Genomic DNA, 16,752 nt, shown 5'->3' on the forward strand with positions numbered 1-16,752 from the left:
GTTGGAATTCCCCAAACGTTTTCCCCTTTGGGAGCCTGACTAAAAATGAAGCAGGGCTGGCTCTTGCTAGGAGTCTTGTGCTTCCCTTCCCTTCCCTGCCCAGCTGAGGGGGCCTGGTCCTCCTCCTGAGGGCTGGGGACTCCTAGTCCTGGCCCTTCTGGCCGCCTCCTCAGGAAGAAGCCCAGGAGAACAGGGGGCGGGGGGGGCACAGGCTCCCTCTCTGCCTCAGGCGCGCGCGCCCTGCTGCCTCCTCCTCCTCCTCGCGCGCACAGCCCCCCTCTCACTCTCACTCTCACTCTCTCACACACACAGAGCCCCAGCTCCATTGCCATTCCCTGCACTGGGGGCTGCTGCTGCTGAGGAACAGAGCCTGCCTCTTCTCCTCCTGGCCCCAAAGGCGGCTGGCTGAGCATCACCAGCAGCAGGTTGGTGGACACCTGGCCAGGCTTGGCTTCTGCTTCTTTGGGGAGGGCGCCAGGAGGATACTGCCCCAAGGGAAGCGCTTCCAGGAGGCGCCTTGTGCCTCGAGGGGGGAGGGAAAGCGACCCACATTTCTCTCTCCCTCTCCCCCTTTCCCTCCCTTCCCTCCTTCCTTCCTGCTCTTGCCAACCGAGGATGGATGTGGGCTCCCTTTTCCCCCACCCGAGACAGCCTGGCTGCGTCCACACTGGAGACCTGGCCCCGCTTTAACTGCCCCTTTGGCTCAACAAACTCCAACTCCCAGGATTCCATAGCCTTGAGCCAAGGGGGTATTTAAAGCGGGGCCAAGTCTCCAGTGTGGACGCAGCCTAGGAGAGAGAGAGAGAGCCAACGCTTCCCTACCTGGGCACCAAAAGGTGCCACTGGAGGAAGAATCCGGCGTGACTGCCTAAAGTGCCTGGGCTGAGTTCTCTGGAATTCTGGGGACTGTAGTTTTGTTGGGGCACAACTGGAGCACGATTTGGGGGTTCCTCTTGGAAGAATAGAAAAAAAGACAAGCGAAAAACGCTGCTCCAAATGGAGGACGCTTTCCCCTCCTCTCTAGCTGGGGTCAAGCAGCAGCCAAAGGTGCCTGAGAGGCGAGGGAAAGCGCTCAGCGGCTCCTATGGAGGGAAAAGAGAGGAGGGCAAGCCTCCCGACTTCCACTCAAGCAGGAGTTGGAGCCAACTTTGGCTCCACAGGGAAGAGGATGATGGGACGGTCTCCTCCCAGGGAGAGGTAGAATAAACCTGGAGGCCCTTGGCTCCATTTTGCTGGCTCCCCTGCTGCCATTGTTTTCCCTCCTTTTCTTGCCTCTTTTTGACCTACATTTGGTCGGACTGCAGGGAGAAATGGGGGGTATTTGCAAGGAAGTGACATAACAAGCCATGTCTATTTGTTGCCTCAGCCTGGTTTTGCCCTTGGTTTGCATCTAATGCTGTGAGACTATACCTGTTTTGTGTAAAAACCATAGAAGTAAAAGCTTTTAATGGATGGAGCGCTGTGTCTTGAATGAACTTGTAAATGTTTCACAAAACTAGAGTTCCCAAGATCTCCTAGCATTGATCCAAAGCAGTTAAAGTTGTCTCAAACTGGATTATTTCTGCAGTGTGTTTTGGACCTTTGTTCAGAAGCACCGTGTTCAATTATTCTTGCACTACGCCAATATTTTTCATCATTGTGGTGTACCCTGTTAAATAAACAGTGTCTGCTTTACCTTTGCACCCTATGCAGTGCTATTTGGAAGGCCCTAGCCATACAAGGAGACTTCAGAAACTGCACCTCCATTAAAAAAAAATAGCTACTACTTTGGGGGGATTTTGTGACTTTAGGTGGTTGGTTCATTGTGTCTGCAACAAGTGACACATTATTTATGGAGTCTAATAGATAGTGTTGATAACTTTATTTTCATTACAAGAAGGGTGAAAAGTAATTAGTCCATTTTCTTTATCATGGTGCTGTAGACGTGTATGGAAACACCAAACATATTGAACATAAGATTCCCAGAAACTGACATTGAATGAAGGTTGCCTCGCGGCATGTTCATTAACTGTGTGTTTTTGCAAAAGTTGTCATCATGATGGAAGTAATAGATAATTTGCTAAATCTGTAGTCAAGGAGCCAATTATACTGGCAAACCAACAGTGGCTGTATGTATTTTTAAAATCTTTATATACAACAACAACAACAATGGAGAAGGTTTCAACTTTTAGTAGGGCTGCCAATTATAGCTGTAACTTTTTGAGGCTAGAGCAAGGAGATAAAATAAAAGTTAAAATAGTTCAAGCATCACAGTTTTAAAGTTTGAATTCAATCACATGTTGAAGTGAATAAAAAGATGTTTGCTAGATGTTTAAACATGTTATAGTACATTCCTTTCTTGCTTTTTTGGTTCCAGGTTGCAAGCAATAGATAAATCAAATGTTCTTGTTTGGGTTTTTTTAAAATATTGCTCAGTGCTGCAGAACTATGTCCAGCCTTGATCTCTGTCTTGCCCATTATTGTTTGAGGTAGTTTGGTATACTTAAAAAGAAAAGAAAATATGTGAAGTAGGTCTTGGTGTGTGTGTGTATATGTGTGTGTGTGTGTGGGGAAATTCTCACTAAGGATACACTCACTTATATACTACAGTGAATTATTGCTCTGTGCTTAGCTTCCAGTCTTTTGCAGATACGTTCAGAGTGGCCTGTGACAAACCAAAAATAAACATAGTCATAAAATTAAATCAAAACTGCCTTGCAGATTAGAAGTCTATGAAAGCCAGTTTTTTTTAGCAGACATTATGTACTAATACTGTTTGTCTTTGTCAGTGGCAGAACTGATCCAACTAGGTGCTGATGATCAAGATAACAGTCTCTAAGAATGAGGAGAGATCTGAGAAAACTTACATCTGCCATGGAAGTACAATAAATATTTTCAATAAAATGAATGTGTTACTCTCAAAGAGAAGGCTCTTGGAACTTAGAATGTTACTGTGCATGGAGTCAAAGAATTATATTTAGTTTTTAATGTCCCTAGTATAAAGACCAACCAATCATGGGGCACTAAAACAATGGTCAGATTTTTAGTATCCCATGGTTAGATTATTTTTCCTCTAGGAACATTTCTCAGTCTAAACAATAATTTAAAATGTCTTGCAACAGGTTATTCTAACCTTTTTCTTGTAATTGCTAACCTGTTGTTTTTGAAATGAGGTCTCTTGTTTTCAACATGTTGCCTATGGCATCTAGGGCATTTCCTCCTGTGATGTATAACATTCTGTTTAATGTCTTGTACTGTAGGTCTTTCTGATTTTGAAGGTGTTTATTTGGAGACTGGTGGACTCAGTGGAGGAATATTTTATATTAGCACTTTTAAGATGTTGTGAATTGGCTATGAAAAGCAGTATTCCTTGGTGATAATTAGGAGATGCTGGATCAAAATATGTGATAAAGGAGTACATTGGTCCATATTACTATTATGGTAGACTAATTATCTAGGGAGCACAGGACTTTTGTAGATTTTGTGGAATTATTTGAAATGGATGTGACGTGTATACTATGGCATGCACAGAGTATCTTTTGCAGATAGTATGCTTTTAAAAGTTTGTCAGGGAACTCAGCATGCAAATAGGTTTAATGCTAAGGGCAAAACTAATTGGTCATTCTTGATGGGGTTGGATCCAGATTGTCATGCCATTCATAGAAGACTGCAGGATCCGGAAGAAGCTGCCAAAAAGAGATGATAAGGTAATCTGAAAGCCCTTTGTGTCACCTCTCATGCTACTCCCAATCAACCACCAATCAACTCTCAGAGCAGTAGTTCAGGAGTCAAAGGTGACTATAGAGAAAGGCAGGGGGAAAAGGGGGAGAAGCTCTATGTGCTTCTGAATGGTCAACTGTTTATTCCTTTTAAAAAACCCAAAGCGGTTAAGCCTCTGCAAACAAAACAAAAACCAGAACAAATGAAGAAAATTGTTTCTTTATGGGTGTTTAACAGAGATCACTGGAGTTGTAACAACACTCTCCAAAAAGCTGGACCACGTATCAAGCACCAAGTTTCCTTCTAATACTTTATGGTGTTGTTGTTACAGTTCTAATATTATCTGTTAAATACCCCTCAAAAAGGCTCCTTTTTTGAACAGGCTGAAATGCATTGGGCTTCTTAAAGGAATAAACAGTTGACCAATCAACAGCATTTGGAGCTTGTCTCCTTTTCCTTTCCTGCTTATATTTAAGAAAGATGAATAACCTCTACTCCACCTTTCTCCAGCATGATGGAAGTCCACTAATTCCTACTCTAGCTCCATGTGTTTTGTTGATGGCTTGAACTCCATTGTTATTCAGTATGGGTATCAGTGTCCACATCCTTGGCTTTCCTATTTTTTTAAAAAAAGAGATTATGTAAAAATGTAAATAAATAAATATATGCACTTCTGGTAGGTGCTGTCCTACGTTCGTTTAATTTGTGGATGGGTAGAGTGAATATCACTTTTGAACTTTCTTTCTCATTTAGATTACAAAGATGTAATAAATAAATTTATCTTAAGATAAGAAGAAAACATGTAAGAAAAATGCAGTTTCTTAATAATAATAATAATAGGATTTATTTATTGGTTTCTTCTTCTATGAATTATATGTTCACGTTTACCTATAAATAAATGAGCCTTAAAAGATGCATCTGTGGGTACTTCTCATTGTTTATACTTGCTGCAAATTAAAACTAAAACTGATAAATTAGTGATATTTATGAGAGGTTCCCCCCCCCCCAAGAGGAGCATTATTTAAAAAGTTAGTTAAGTTTATGCTGTATAAGTTGGCCTTGACTCATGGGAACCCTGTGAATGAGACCCTGCCAAGCCCCCCTGTCCTTAACTACCCTGTTCAGATCCTGCGAGTCAATGGCCATGGCCTCCTTGACTATTCGTCTATCCATTTGGTATTCAATCTTCCTCTCTTTCTACTGCTCTCCATCTTTCTTAGCATTCTTTCTTTTCTAGTGAGTCATGCCTTCTCATGATGTAGCCAAACTATGACATCCTTAATTTACTCATCTTGGCATCCAGAGAGAGTTCAGGCTTGAGCTGTTCAAGGACCCATTTGTTTGTCTTTCTGGTGGCTATCCATAGTATCCTTAACACTCTTTTCCAGCACCACATCTCAAATGAGCTGTTTTTTCTTTTTATTGGCTTTCTTCACAGTCCAGTTCTCACATCCATACATGGTAATTGAAATATGATGGCTTGGACAATCCTAACTTTGGTATTCAGCTTGATACCTTTGCACTTTAAGATCTTGTCCAGTTCTTTCATAGTTGCCCTTCCCAATCTTAGGGATGAAACTGACGGCCCTAAAGGAGCAGCATCACACCACTCCTTTGAGCGCTGGATTGGGGCCACAGCAACTGCATGCCGTGGCCCCAGTCTGGCATTTTCCCAGTGCAAAAAGAAATGGCAGGAAGCCGCTCCTTTTTGCACTGGGAAAAAGTATGTTTGCTGCTGTGGAAGCGGTTTTTCTGGGTTTTGATGATGTGTAGTGTCTAAACGCCATGCCGCTGCAATGCCACCATCATTTGGTTGCTCGGGGAGGCTTCCCAGCATGTTCTTGGCAGCTTGGGGGTGTGTATCGTGCATATTCCATGCCCCCAAGCCACTGGGAAGCCAGCTCTTTTTCCTAGTCTGTACCGGCAGCTAGTCATCTTATTTTTTTTATGGCAATCCCTATTCTGATCAATGAATGATCTAAGGCAGTGATGGTGAACCTTTTCGAGGCCAAGTGCCCAAACTGCAACCCAAAACCCACTTGTTTATTGCAAAGTGCCATGTCACTCTGGCTTTCTAGTAACAAACTCTGGCAAACTCTGTGCTGGGACGATGGCACATGTGCCCATAGAGAGGGCTCTGAGTGCCACCTCTGGCATGCGTGCCATAGGTTCGCCATCACTGATCTAAGGTATGGGAAATCTTTAACTATTTCAATTTGCTCATCTATATCAAAATCCTGTATCTCCTTCATGATGATTATTTTTGTTTTCTTAATGTTCAACAGTAAATATGCCTTTATATATAAACAATTTGTCATTGGTTTTATCCTGGTAGGAGCCAGAGTCTATTCGGATGCAGTACTTTGAGACAGTACCTGCTGAGATCCAAGCAGTCTGCATTATCATGGGTGGTTGGAACCAGCCTTAGTCATGATTAGACAAAACACATCGAAATGGGATTTAGATTAGTTATGACTAAGTAGTAGCCAGAATAATGTGTACTGTGTACATTAATCCATACTTTAGTATAAACACTACCCCCAAAATAAGTCCTATTTATCTGTTTCCTCTTCAATATGTGTTTTGGCATGGGGAGAAAGGAAAACTACCATGTCTTCAGTTCAATAATATTTTTCAGTTACCGTAACTATCTGCACTCTTGAATAAAGGAAATATATGTACAAAACATTAGCAGTGTGACAGAGGTAAAATGTCTTGCCTTAATGAGAATGTTGTGCAAGGATTACAGTATTTTAAGATAACTCTCAGGATCTATTGGTTACTAAATTTTGTCATTGGAAGGATTGCCTACTATGCTGTGATCTAGAAAGCCTTTTTTACTAGGGCTTCTAATCAAACTGTCATGAATTCTTTTTGCAAGCAGAAAAGCTGCTGTTGCATACATGCTGTTCTTCCCCTGATTGCCTGATCATCAAGCTGCTTTTTGAATGTGGGTGTTCAAAGAGCAATTTGAAAATACGGAGAGACACCTTTTCCAAAAGCAGTACAGAAATAAAATTGCCTATATCTCTGGAATGTTCATTTATATCCTTCTTTATTCCAGAGTAAGATTCTAAACCTCTGGTCAGTCACATATATGTTCAGTGCAGTTTATGAATATGTATTCAGGATTAAAGCAAAAGGCAACATGGAGCATGGCAGTACATTGCATTAGGAGTGCTATGTGCAGTCATGAAATGAAAATTGAATGCTAAACATCTTTACTTGAATGAAATCACCAGTGATTTCACTAGAATAATTCAAGTATCCTTTGAGCTGCTATTTAGATCCAAAACACCCCGCAGAAATAATCCAATTTGAGATGGCTTTAACTGCCCTAGTTTAGTGGTAGGAAATCCTTGGAATTGTAGTTTATTATGGTACCAAAGCTCTCTGACAGAGAAGGCTCAAAGTCTCACAAACACTACAGTTCCCAGAATTCCCTAGCACTGAGCCATGGCAGTTAAAGTGGTTTCGAACTGGATTATTATTTCTGCGGTGTGTTTTGGACTGTAGTTCAGTATTTGTATTGGCATGCTGTAGTTCTTCACAGAATTCTATCTTGGTATGCATTTGAGGATTCACTTCTTGAAAACATCCTGCTATCACTTAGTTTACAAAAAAATCCCTACATCATGAAGAAGGTTCTAAGCAATGAACTCTGATACATTTTTGAAAAGGCTAGATTTCTGCAAATATTCTAAATCTGGTAAACAGTCTCAATCTGGTATGTGGAGGAGGGAGGCAGATCTACTTTCCATGTACTTATTGTTCATAGGGCTGTGTTTTAAAGTTCGTATGCAATAGTTTAAACAATGTACAACATGTACTAATAAAGCACTATCTCTGATTTCCATACCAACCATTGCTATTAGTAATGTAATGTTTACCCACCATGTATTGTTTTAGCATTGCCAATGATATTGTCAAGAGGAATCAGTTCGAATGTGATGTTGTCATTTCAATCCTAATCTCTACAAAATTACTGAATAAGAAAGTTGCACTGTGGCATGTTCATTAACTGTTTTATAGATATCTGTGCCTTTACTTGTTGTGTTTATGTTGGTGTGCAGTTTGGCCTCAAGGAACATTACAGATATTTACTAGTTTTTCTATTTTACACTTAAAGTAAAAAAATGACAGTCTTACTTATTTGTACAAACAAATAATGAGATAATTCACCCTGAAGCTATTGGATCTGTTCTGTTTTCAGGGAAATGTGTGTATCTTTGAAGACATACAGTTTGGCATAAGAGAAAGCATGCTATCTTTCTAGTTTAAAATATTTCAATCATGGTTATGATTAATTGCATGTATCTCACCATTTAGACTTTATAGCTTGGACAGAAGTAAAAAAGGAAGCAAAGATTCACTCTTCTTGTACAGACATGGCCATAAAAAAAAAGGCGAGGGAAAGAGAGAGAGACTAAAGTCAGGCTTGCTTGTGTCATTGGAGCTGGGTATTTTAAAATTAAAGTTGGTCCTTTGGAGATAACAAACAATGCAGGCCATAGGAAGAATAAAGAAACGGTAAGCCATTTGATAAAAAGGAAGGAAAACATATTTGTATGTCTGTGTTGCAGATTATTGCTCAGACATCAGTATGAGTATATATGACAACAAATGGGATTTTGTGAAGTCGAAGGCTTTCATGGCCAGCATCCATAGTTTTTTGTGGGTTTTTCGGGCTATGTGGCCATGTTCTAGAAGAGTTTATTCCTGACGTTTCGCCAGCATCTGTGGCTGGCATTTTCAGAGAATGCTTGCCTGGAAAGGAATTGGGTATATATATACTCTGTGACCTGGGAAGGCAGGAGTGATTTGCATGTGTATTGTTCTGTTGCTAATGGCAGGCCTTAGGGTGGGAGGGTCTGCAAAGGAGGATTAGTGTCTGCTTGATTAGTGCTCATTGTCTGCTGTGAAACCCCTGATTTCTCATTTGTATTTGTTGAGTCTTCATCTTGCTATTTTTCAGGACTGGTAGCCAAACCTTATTTACTTTAAGCGTTTCCTCTTTCCTGTTGAAATTGTCCAGGTGTTTGTGGATTTCAGTGGCTTCTCTGTGCATCCTGACATGGTAGTTGTTGACGTGGTCCAGAATTTCAGTGTTTTCAAACAGCATTTTATACTTTATGTTCTGCTAATGCTGATTTTTCTGGCTGGCCCAGTCTGCAGTGTCACTCATGTTCCTTGATTCTTGTTTGCACACTGCGTTTGGTGGTCCCTATGTAGACTTGTCCGCAGCTGTATGGTATGCAGTAAACTCCTGCGGCTGTGAGAGGGTCTCTCTGGTCCTTGGCTGAGCGAAGCATTTGCTGGATTTTCTTCATCGGTTTGTAAACCATTTGAAGGTTTTATTTCCTCACCAGTTTCCCTATTTTGTCTGTGACTCCTTTGATGTATTGTAAAAATACTTTCCCTTTGGGTGGTTGTTTGTCTTCCCTACTCTGAGTTTTTCTGGGCCCAGCAGCCCTTCGGATGTCTGAGGGGGAATAACCATTCACCTATAGAGCCCCATCCAAGTGCTTCAACTCATCTTCCAAGGAATGAGGTTCGGAGATGCGTTTTGCCTGGTCTACCAGTGTTTTGATTGTGCTTCTTTTTTGTCCTGGGTGATGGTTGGAGTTCTTGTGGTATCTGTCTGCATGTGTAGGTTTTCTGTATACTGTGTGACCCAAACAATGGGATATTAATCTGGTCCTACAAGGAAGCCATGGCCCTGAGTCTTGTAGACCTGAGCAGGATAGCTGATGTTTGGGTGATTTGAGGTCTTCCATTCATAAGGTGACACTAAGTCAAAGTCAACTTGACAGGCAGTTAACAAAAACAAACGAGTTTTCAGTGCTGTAACATAAAGTCTCTGATTGTGTTTTAGATTTGCTGTCACAAACAAGTTGTCAAAATGATAGCATTTTTCCCTTCTAAGTAACACTGCAAATATTCAGATCTCCTTAGAGTAGGGATAAGTGGAAAGTGTGTTTGGTTCACTTTTTTCATAAGAACTTCCCAAAATTTACAATTCCCTTAAGTTTGAAAGACAAAAAAACCTTGATTTTTTTTTAAAAAGGTAAATGAGGTACAAGCAACATTGACAGATTCACTTGTTCAGGCCCAGACATAACTCTTGAATCTAGTTCTGAACCGCTGTTTATTCAGCCATGTTTGTTTTGAATTAGGGTGGTCATTTCTTAATTTTTTTCTGACAGACTTTAACAACTGTCTGGCAGGCAGGTACAATATGATCCTCTTCATTCTTGAAATAGCTGTGCTTTCTGAATTTGGCTTGTGTAGGTGTCTAAGAGTTTTATTTTTTTAATGTGAATGTTACAAAATCCATAATCACTTTCCTCAATTCAACAGAAGGAATCTGAGATTAAAACAGTTCATATTTGTTTGGGTGAGGGAAATGGAACTGATAGATTTGTCTGATAGATTTAGAATGGCACAGGGTTGGCTGTGTACAGTAACACCAATAGATACAAAAAGGAAGGCTCTATAATGCAAGAATTTTACTGAACAAGACCATAACTGATGAAATTGCCTGAAGCAAATAATTAAACACTATATAGTCTGTTATATTAACCGTATGTGGAAAAATAATAATTCAGTGTGGCAATCTGAACAACTTCAACCAAATGACACAACATCAGTACAATGCAAGAAGTAAACAATGGCCAACAGTTACAGAACTGGAATTCCATTTATCCATAATATAGACTGTAAACACACATAAATAAACAATTGTATTTACTTGTGACATAATCTGGAGAAATACATCTTAGTCTAGAAAATCAGAATACAAAGGCATCTTGTAGCATCTTTGAGATAGAGGCCTGATACAGATGGGCAAAAAGCGCTGTCCTGGGGCTGAAATTAGGTCTCGGGATAGCAGAGCTTCTGTGCGCATTCAGAAGGTGCACACACCGATGATGTGTTTTGTGTGCCACGTCCAAATGGGACGGCGCACAAGAGATTCCACCTTGGCACCTTGGCAGCGGTGTGGAAAGGAGCTGCGTTTCGCAGCTCCGTCTTGGAGTGGTTCGTTGCTGCGCCTGTGTGGTTACCATGGCAACAACCCAGGGGAGAAAGGGGTGGCATCTCGTACAGGGCCTATCCAAAAGAAAGAAGCTGGTAGTATGAGCTTTCATAGACTTGAGCCTACTTCCTCAGATGCATGTTGAGGAAGTAGCATCTGAGGAAGTAGGCTCAAGTCTATGAAAGCTCATGCTACCAGCTTCTTTCTTTCAGATAATCTGAAAGGTGCATATGAATATAGTCTATGAATGCTAGCAGACATTCAGAAAGATGTTTATACTGGCAAAATTGAAAAAGATACTTGACAAACAATCTCAGGGACGTTTGAAGTTGTTCTGATGGTCATATTCAGTATATTAATTTTTCAAAACATGCCAATTTTCAGAAGTGTACAAGCTCATCACATGATTCTAACAACACAGTCTGATAGCATTTTCCAAGGCAGTACTGCATTGTGTGCAGAGCAATGAGTCTTAGGATATTTTATAGGGACTAAGACTGAAAGGTAACTGAAATAAGTGCTTAGAGGGAAACTAAAAATTCTTCTATCTTTTACTGATGCTACTGTTGGGGGATCAGGACCTTGCCCCAGAGAAGTAGATGATGTGTTAATTTTATGTTGTAAATAACAAAGAAGACAAACAGAATTCGTATGCTTCAGATTGAAACCAATCGATTAGAGTAGACTCACTGAATCAATTGTTGAATGATAAGTCAGCACTTACATAGATATCATTGGTTCAGTAGGTCTCACTGTACAGCTGTTGTCCATGATTGCTTTGAATTCTTTTGTCTCATGCAGAGAGTCTTTCTGTATCTTCACTGTCAGAATCATGGTGTGTATCATAAAAGCTGAGAAGGGCATTGGACAGGTTGCAATCTTAAAATCTTGTGGTCCCTTGCAATTACAATGTCACTATGGCGGGATACAGACCGCCAGAAAGAGGCGGCCTCTTTTCCGCATAGCCGCACCACATCAATCAAATTGGACAGCGCGGCTATGCGGAAAGAAAAGGAGAGCTGAAAAGCAGCTGCTTTTAGTGCCGCTGCAAACTGCCTGTGGTGGCACAACCACGTCGCTGCCGTGCGTGCCCATCTGAATGGCGCACAGCAGTGATGTCACAGCTGTGCGCGCCATGTATACGGCGCCACACAGCGATGACATCCTGATGACGTCCTACGGTTGTGGGGCATCTGAAAATGGCACCCCAAGGCAACCCTAGCATGTCGCCAGGACTTGCTAAAGGGCCCATCTGTTGGGGGCCTATATTTTATTTTTACTATGCATTATACTGTATTGCTATCTCTAAATATTAACATGACAATTGATTTATTTTTCTTTCTCATTCTCTGACATCTCATAGAATAATTTTAAGACTTTTTTTGTTGTTCATCCATCCTTTCAGATATGATGGGAAGATCAGTGACAATTACAGTAGGAATACACTAATTATATATAGCAAAACCTTCTGCCAGCATTCTGAGATTTTAACTTCCAAACAAGGCCTATTGATTGATCATTCCAGCCAAGCTTCAGAATAGTTTTCCATCGCTGGCTTAGTGTTTCATAAGAAAAGGATACATACAGTTCTGGCAGGTGAAGTACTGTCATTCTTCTATATAAAATGTGCATTTTAATCTTTTGAAGCATTCATCTGCTTGCTTTCTTCTTTCATTTTTACCACTTTGATATGTGTGTGTGTGGGTGGGTGGGTGCCTTAAAGTTGCCTGTCAACATATGTTGAACCCATGAATCTCATAAGGTTTTCTCAGGCAATGAAAATATTCAGAGGTATACCTCAGGGATTTTGTAGTACAGAATTTCTGGCACTATGATAGAGCATCATTCCTTTCTTTTTCGTAAAATTACTCTGATATTCTCCACTACTTTTGTAGTTTCTAAAGCCAGAATTTCTGGTAATATGCTGGAGCATTGTTGTGTATAAAATTACTCTGATGTATTCCGGGTATTCTATAGAATCTGAAGCCAGAAGCCAAGTTATATCCCAAAGTCAAATAAAGGAGAAATATAAATCAACATTTTCCTCCAGGATATAATCATGGTAATCTGAATGACTTTTCTGATTTTTTTTCTTTTTGGCAGGAGTCCCTTCCACGACAATAACATGTGGGCATAAACACTTTATTCGGAGGAGTAGCATGCTAGTTCATTGTAGCAAACTAACAGAGTCTTATGGGATCATAAAGAGTGACAAATTTTATCTGGTTGGTGTCAACCTTTCATTCATTCCATCAAGTTTACTCTCTTGGTTGCTTCTGAATGAAATTGGAGTTTATCAGACATCTTACCTTCTGCCATGCTTCTGTCACCCCAGCGTTATCCATCTGTGATGGGAGCCTCCTGGTGGGATCATGGATGGCGCTATTAAAGGGAAACGCTTCCATTTTCGTCATGGAAGCATTCTCGTACTTGTTTTAAAAAGAGCCCTTTTAAAATAACGGATCAAATCGTTATTTAAAAAGGGCTCCTTTTAAAACAATTATGAGAACGCTTCCATGATGAAAATGGAACGATCCCACCAGAAGGCTCCCATCCCTGATGGATGATGCTGGGGCGAGGGGAGCATGGCAGAAGGTAAGACGTCTGATAAACTCCATAGTGTACTTTTTTAGGAGGTAAAAGGCATAGATAGTGCCTTACAAGAACATGTACTGAAAGACTTAAGGTATTCTGTTGCTCTTAGTGCAGAATCATGGCATTGATTTTGTGTGGTTGGCTTCATAAAGGGCAGGAATGATGTGTTTCTCTTATGGACAGCAAATTCCAGCAGTCTCAGCCTGCATAGCCAATAGTAAAGAATCAGTAGTTGCATTTCAGCATCTAAGGGGCTAAATGATTCCCACTTTTAATTTAATATATGCGCTTAATTGTACTATGAAGTATAAATTATGTGTAAAACTCATCTAGGTGACTGAAGTAATCATTTCACTCTGATCTGTACATGTTAAGAGCAATCAACTTATTTTTTGCTTGGCAGCCCACCATCTACAAATATGTGCCATGGAATTAGGGTTCAGAGAAAGTTTTGAATGTTCAGTTTCATGCTAATGAATTTGTTGTTTATTATTTTTATGCGGATCTTCCCTATCCATATAAATTGCAGAACACAAAGAGAAATGGAATAATGTGTAATAAATTCTTTTTAAAAATCTACTGAATTTATGGTAGCGATGGATCCCCTGCAGTTCTAACCCTAGTGTTTCTGTTACTCACATTGTCATTTTACCCTCACTAGATAACTTCCTGGATCTTGTATCCATGCCTCAAAGTTATACCAGTTATGGACAAATGGCTGTGTTGATCAGTTGATCCAGTGTGGCAAAGTATATCCAGTTATCCTTATCAATTTTTAAGTGAAAATAGTCAGACAAAGTTGTAGAAAATAAAACCAGTGAAGATTTAATATATAGCAAATAAACATCTAGCTTTATGCTGATTGCCCATACAGTAAAGCCTGTTTGGAGTAACATTTCTCCTTGACTCTTTCTACATTCTGAGCTCCCAAAAACTCAGTCCAGATCTTCTCCATTTCCCTCCTCCTAATCAGCCATTACTCTGTTTCTGACTGCCCTAGCTGTATTTCATCCTGTCTATCTAATTCTTGAACAAATGCTTTTAGTTTATATCCTTTCTCCATAGTGACCCCCCTCACAATAAAGGGAAAATGCTGTAAAACAGGGAAAAAAAGTAAAATTGCAGAATGTCAGGCATATCTATGATAATGATATAATCATTTCACCATAGAAATGAGGAGGGTGGTTAAGTGTGGTACTTGAAACATTTTTGTGACAGAGAAAATACTTATCATTTTTCAACAGGTTATGAAACTACCAGAAGCACATTGCACATATACCAATATTTTTACATTGCAACACTGGATAAAATGAAACAAAAGAAAGAAAGAAAGAAAGAAAGGAGACAATCCTGTGAAAATGGAGTATTACTTCCCTTGCTCTTTGTGCTTTTTAATGTTACAGTTTGAAACTACTTACTCCACAATATCTTTAAGATGTAGTTCAAAGTTAATGTAATTAACATGCAAGGATATACTATCTCTAGAATGTTTCCCTGGAAGATTTTGTTGAAATACATTGGAATTAACAAAGAACTGAGGCTCGTAACAAACGGGCATAAAAGTACGGACTGGGTCCGTCACTTCTTGACGCCCCTAACCTAGTACGGACCAAGTCCGTACAAAATGGCGGCGCCCTATGCACAGGGGCACCGCCATGACTACGTCACAACCGCGCCACCTCTAAATGGGGCGGCTCGATTGTGATGTAGTGGGGCCGTGCGAGGGCGCCTAGGGTGCCCTTTCAGTGGCCTCGGAAGGAGCTCCGTTTCGGAGCTCCTTCCAGCTTTGCGTCACTGGGCACAGCCTTTACATGGCTGCACCAACGGCACAGAGGAGAAAGGGGCCAAGCGGCCCCTTTCTCCTCCTCCCCACTGCCGCTGGGTGTCCTTGGGGCTTGAAGCTCCAAGGACACCCCTTTCCAGGCCGTGGGGAAGCGGCCTTTTGCAGCTTCCCCGCGGCCTGGAAAGCAGCGGATTGGGACCTCGGAGGCTGCCGTTGTGGCAGCTGAGGCCCCGATCTGGCGGGGAAAGGGCCGGTTACGGGCCGCCCCAAACAGGCGGTCTGTAACGCGCCTGCATGTCCTGCTTACCTCTACTGAGGACAGCACAGCAGGGGAATATGCAAAAGAGTAGTCCAGAGTCCAGTGCAAGGGTCACACAATACCAGTCAGTCAGTTACAGCAAAAGGCAGAGGCAAGAAGAGCGTAGTCACAAGGTAAGTCCAGAGGTCAAATAACTTGAATACAGGAACAGCAAGGCTGGTTGCTGACTGCAAAGAATCTCTACAGCTGGAGATATTTTAAAAGGCCTCTGCTTCTCTCAGCTAAAACCTATTAGTTCTCCACTTGGCTTCTAGCCTGGAAGACCTCCTCAAGGACTCCTTGATCTGCCTTCTCTCCACAGGTCCTAGCACCTGCAGTCTAGAGTTCATAGAGTCTGTTAACCCCTCTACAGCTTCCTGAGCCTGCTCTGGGACTGCTGATCCAGGCAGCCTCAGGTGTGCCTCTGTCTCAGCCTCCTCCATTTCTTCAGAGTATGAGTCCTCTGCCTGTGCCCCTAAGTCAGGTCCAGGGCAGTCCATGACACTATGTAGGTATGGACCAGATTAGATGATACAATGGATGATTTCTTGTCCTCTTATATTTATATATTTTAGTAAATGGTAACTGTATGGACTGGGAAAAATGACGGAGAAGGGTTATAACCCTATTACATCTCATGCACTACTGTATATACTTGTGTACAAATCTAGAAATGTTAGTCAAGAAATTGACTCCCTAAACCTGGGTCAGCTTGTCCACAGGTAAATATAAGTACTGTACCCTAAAAAGGTAAAGGTAGTCCCTTGACATGAATGTCTAGTCGGAACTGATATAGAGGGTGGTGCTCATCTCCGTTACTAAGCCAAAGACCCAGCATTGTCTGAGGACTGCTCTGGTGGTCATGTGGCCACATAACTGCACCAAACACTGTTAACTTCCCACCTAAGTAGTACCTATCTACTTGCATTTGTGTGCTTTCGAACTGCTAGGTTGGCAGGAGTTCACCCCATCATGCAGCACTCGGGCCTTGAACTACCAACCTTCTGGTCCTCTGATCATCAGAATTATCATCTCAACCACTAAGCCACTGCATCCCTAACTCTTATCAAAAAAGAAACCACCCCCTTCTATCAGTAGAGTGGTAAAAAATGAGAGCCTAGTTCATCCCAGGAGAACCTGAAAGAAGTACCTCTACTCTCTGTACTGTGGCACTGCTTCTGGCTTTTTTGAGTGCCAGACTAAGAGAATGGTGACAATTTTTTGGCCCTTCCCCTCAAAGGAGCACTGAGAGAGTAGAGGGGATTGGAGTTTCTTTTTGGTTTTCTTGGGACAAACTAAGCTTTTGCCTTTCATCACTGTGCTCAGAGAAGAGGATAGTTA

At 41.3% G+C, this 16,752-nt stretch overlaps 1 protein-coding gene across 2 annotated transcripts in view; it reads left to right on the top strand.

Annotated features, from left to right (window-relative positions):
• The first annotated feature begins 303 nt into the window (after positions 1-303).
• PDE4B (phosphodiesterase 4B) overlaps positions 304-16,752 on the top strand; it is a 334,921-nt gene continuing 318,472 nt past the window's right edge. For both annotated transcript variants that reach the window (XM_042461937.1, XM_042461939.1), the window contains exon 1: positions 304-425. The gene's annotated coding sequence lies outside the window, so the exon portion shown is untranslated. The remainder of the gene's footprint in view (positions 426-16,752) is intronic.

The sequence above is a fragment of the Sceloporus undulatus genome, chromosome 4 (genome assembly GCF_019175285.1).
Source record: "Sceloporus undulatus isolate JIND9_A2432 ecotype Alabama chromosome 4, SceUnd_v1.1, whole genome shotgun sequence".
Classification (NCBI taxonomy): domain Eukaryota; kingdom Metazoa; phylum Chordata; class Lepidosauria; order Squamata; family Phrynosomatidae; genus Sceloporus; species Sceloporus undulatus.